Source organism: Benincasa hispida, chromosome 10 (genome assembly GCF_009727055.1).
Source record: "Benincasa hispida cultivar B227 chromosome 10, ASM972705v1, whole genome shotgun sequence".
NCBI classification, from domain to species: Eukaryota; Viridiplantae; Streptophyta; class Magnoliopsida; order Cucurbitales; family Cucurbitaceae; genus Benincasa; species Benincasa hispida.
The window spans coordinates 49,693,700-49,698,661 of NC_052358.1; positions in this window are offsets into that span (position 1 = coordinate 49,693,700).

A 4,962-nucleotide genomic window follows, 5' to 3' on the forward strand; every position below is an offset into this window, starting at 1 on the left:
GCGATTATATGACCATTTTAGAATTAGTCCGAATGATTAAAAACGTATCATCAAATAGTTCCCCAATTTAAGACCTAAAAAGAAGCCATTTCAAGCTTAGTACAATCTTAAAAGGGCATAAACGAAAGCTTCACCCCATAAGAGAAGAAATGAAACAACACACTTTCTTCTTATATAATGAGAACTTTTTGCCACCATATACAAATATTTTGAATAGGAAAATAATACTCGACCATTTACTCAAGATTTTAGGGGGAAAAAATATTTGTTTTATTTTTGAAATTTAGTTAAGAATTGAAGTGTTCCGTTCAAATAAAGAAAATAAAATCATTGTAAAGAACTCGTAAGAAAATGAACATAATTTTTAAAAATCAAACATAAAAAATGAAGACTCTGTTTGGTAACTATTTGATTTTTTATTTTTTATTTTTGAAAATTAAGTCTATAAACACTACTACTACCTCCAAATTTCTTCCTTTGTTATCTAATTTTTACCAATAGTTTAAAAAATCAAACCAAATTTTGAAAACTTCAAAAAGTAACTTTTAAAAACTTGTTTTGTTTTTTAAAGTTGGCTAAGAACTCAACTATTGTACCTAAGAAATATGCAAATTATTATAAAAAATGAGGAGAAAATAAAGTTTAATTTTCAAAAACCATAAACAAAAAACAAAGTTGTTACCAGAGCTTAAATGATTCCTAAACGAGCATAAATATTTCAAGCTTAGAGTTTAATGTATAGATTGACTGTATGTCATGCATCTCATACATTCTAAATATGCGAGAAATAACTCCAGCTTAAGTCGATGTTGAAAAAATGGAGGAAGAAAGGCCTTTATGGGTTTTCTTTCCTTTTTCGTTCAACAATATATGAAGGTAAGATTCTTATATTTGTCTATGCTTTGTCAATTAGTTGAACTATACTTAGGTTAACATATTTATTGATAGATAATAATATTGCTACAAAAAATGGTCAAAATTTTAAATCATTTGAAAATGTAGAATTATTATAGTACAAAAGCTTGAAGTTATTAGAATTTAAATGGACATATTAAAACATCAATCAATTTTTATTGTGCATCTAAATTTAGATTTATGAGTTAAAATGACCTTAATTTAATAGTAATTGACTAACCTTCCACTCTAAAGGTTAGAAGTTTGATCGTCAACGTCGTACTAAAACTTTTTTTTTTTTTTGCATTCATGATTCGCTTTTTCATCTATTATAATTTGCGTATTATAAAACTCAATGAATAATTAGGTTTCTAAAAATTAAATTTTTTTCAATATATATTTTTTAATTTACTGCGCCGATAAATGGTACTTTATATAATTTCATTTTTGTTAATTTCCTGCACAATTAAACGTGTTGTCAAATTGTCATGTTCTAACTATAACATTAGAATAAAAAAAATAATTTTAAGTTATACAAGGATTCGAATCTAGGCATATTGATGGGCTAAAGCATTCTAGCTATGTGTTGTATACCAATTTTGTTAATTAAATTGACTTTGTTTTATATTAATATAAAAATTCTACGAAGTGTGTGTGGTTCATAGTTGCAATCAAATAAGCAATAATATTTGTCTTCATTTCTTTAGTGTGATTCACGTTGGATCTAGTGTCCTAAACTCGTAGTTTATAATAATGTAAACAATATATTTATCAATAAAGTAATTATTATTTTATTATGTCTTTTAGAATTATGTAACTCATATCTAATAAACTAAAATCCAAGGTTATTTAATTAAACTTAAACAGTATGAAGTTGATTTACAGTGGATTTCGTTCAAGTAATAACCTGAAGGGTTTATAGTATATGGATAAGGTTGGGTGACTTATCCAGGTAATACTATGAATACGACCCACTTTGTAAGAGTTACAAATGATGTAATCCAAATCGTTTATGTGGAGACATGTGAATAGAGGTATCCTATAGAATGAGTTTGTATAAGACTGGCCGGCAGAATTATTAATCTCTTTTTATAACACTGTTGATTGAAGAAATTAATATTTCACGTGATTATCATATGTAACTCGATCTCAATCTTGAGTGAATTATAAACTTCTACCTATAAAGGTTTTGATAGCTCTCCAAAAAAGTATGAAACCATCGAGGTGTTCTGGGTGTAATTTGGATCAAAACTGAGCACTCAACAGCAACCGAGAAGAAAAATGGTAGTTTTGCCCCACACCCAAAGGCAATAGACATCAAACTTGTGGAGCGTTGGGCGTTCCAGAGATTGGCGAAAGAAGAAGATGGATGCGTGTGTGAGTGTTGAAGGGCAGAGCACAATGGTGCCCTACGTTGCGCTACGCCAAAGGTCTTGAGTGCCGCGACGCCTGAGCTTCTTTTATATATAATAGCTTTATTTCAGGGCAAAAATGTTATGGAGAAAATGTTATTCTAGCTCGTATTTTCCTTCTTTTTCATATTTTAGCTTAGATTTTTCATATTTTTGGGTTGTAATCATGTATTGGAAGTTCTTCCCTCTCATTTCTTTGTCTATGAAGATGTTTACGTAAGTATTTTCTAGTTCTTAGGATCAAACCCTATGTAAATTACTTGAAATTATTCTTGAATGACATTACATTATGATTTTGCCTCTTTGAATCTGTTTTAACTTCTAGATGTATGTTTGTTGATTAGATTAACGTCACTGCCTTGAAATGTACATCGTTGCTAATTGACTTGTAGCTTGCATGGTGTCTTCTCCATCATCTAGCTATGATCACCTATGTAGCAAATAATTGAATCTTGTATACTATGGTTTTAAGCTTATCTTAGATCTTAGGATACATGCATTAATTAAGTTAAGAATTTATACTTAGATATAAATAAAATGCAGAAGAATAAAATTATATCTAAAATTCCCACTTCCACAGGTTAGAGCCAAAAAAAGGTAATTGATCATAAAATACCATAAATAATTAAGAGAAAGGAAAAAGAAAACGACACCGAAAATATATTAGTTCAGCCCAAAACTTGGAACTACGTCAAGTCTTTTGTAACAGTAGGTTCTATTGTGATGGAGATTGAAAAGAACACTCAAACTCATGATACAAATCTCTCTCAAATAACCTAATACAAACTATTTGATTTCCTATACACAACTTGGTATCTTGGAATTAATAATAAAGAGAAACAAAACTTAAGAAAATACACACTGTATTTTCCCCTTTCAGTTATGCTCACTGCCGCACAAACTGAAGGAAAACTTCAAAAACTGAAAGTTTGCTTCTACCTTAAGTCTTCTCAAGACTTGCTTCTACCATCTATTTGGTCACTCTTGTGGCACTGCCACCCTTGGTTAAAAACACACACACATATATATGTATGTTGCCAAAGAAATAATGACCTAAGGCCCATGATGTGCTAAGCCAAAAAACTTAAAGAAAAACCCCCAACGTGCTTGAGTTCTTCGATTTTGACTATTTTGGTTAAAAATTTACTTATGCATCTTCCAATACCCAAAATTTATTTATATATATAAACTTCCATCATATATGTGCTTTTATGGAGTTTTGTCTCCACAATCCTAACATTCTCCCACTTGGAAACAAAACAACGATCTTGCCTCCCACTGCAACAAAACATAATATCTTGTCAGACTTCAAGATTCTACCCCTACTACAACTATTATCCCTGATCTTCTTAGCAAACTTCAAGGCTTAACATAAAGCCTGTAAAATCAACAAAATAACAAAACAGGAAACCATTAGAAAAATAACTGTAATTCATCTATTCTTGCCCCGAGATAGGAGCAAGCTACGTGGAATTGTCCCCCAAACATAAAAGACAATCACGTACTCCCAGTTTAGCTAAGTGGTACCAAATGCCATCTTCTTCAATCCTAAACACCTATTCTTGAAGAAGACAAATTTTGCAAATAGTTTGACTCCTTCCTTCAAACCTGTTGCCAAGTTGGAGACTTTATTTTTTACCTTAGCAAGGTCTTCCACTTTGATGCCCTTATTCGCTTTTGAGACTTCATTAATTCATTCGACGGTCTAACAATTGGGGATTCGTGATAGTCATCAACTTTTTCTCTCAGACTTTCTAATTGCTTCTGAACTAATGGACCTTGATTTGACTAATCAACACTAACTACCATTGTTGCTAGCTCAACTATACCTTTACACCTCCCATCTTTAGCTTTAACTTGCATCCATCATCTCTTTGATCTTTTGACAACACTAACCGACAACTGTATAGTGTGAAATTTCTATAGTCAATTCAATTGCCTCTATCTGGGATCCTAACTTTAGCGACTGCCAAACTCACTACTGTATCCCTCATCATCCAACTTGCAAGTAGATATGAGATTTATCTTCATCCTAGGCACAAACCTGATATTTCATAGTATTAACTTTTCTCCAAACTCTATCTTCAGATTAGTGCTCCCAATTCCAGAGATCTTGGAAACTCTAAAATTCCTCATCCTTACTCAACCACGATGTCTTAATGTGAAAGATGTGAATAAACTCCTATTTGAAGCTATATATACGGGAGCTACACTATCAATTGTTCATTCATATGAGTGGCTACTATTTTTTGTGTTACTCTCTATTGAGTTTTATGTCCTAAAACTCGTATATAGTAAATGTTATTAATTGATCGTCATCAATAAAGATTATAGATGTTAATTCAATAAATGTTATTTTTTTTTATTTTTTTTGTCTTAATAACCTTAAATCCAATAAACTAACATCCAAGGCTCCCTTATGAGTCTTAAACTGTATGTGGAGACATACAGGGATTAATGTTCAAGATACAGCCTAAAGGGTCTATAGTATAGGGACAAGGCTAGATACCTTATCTTAGTGACACTATGGATATGGCCCATTTTGTATCTGATATAAAGGCAATGATCCAACGCGTTCATGTAGGTGACAAACGGGTAGGGGTATCCTATGCATGAGTTTGCATAAGATTGGACCGCGAAATAGTAGCCACTACAT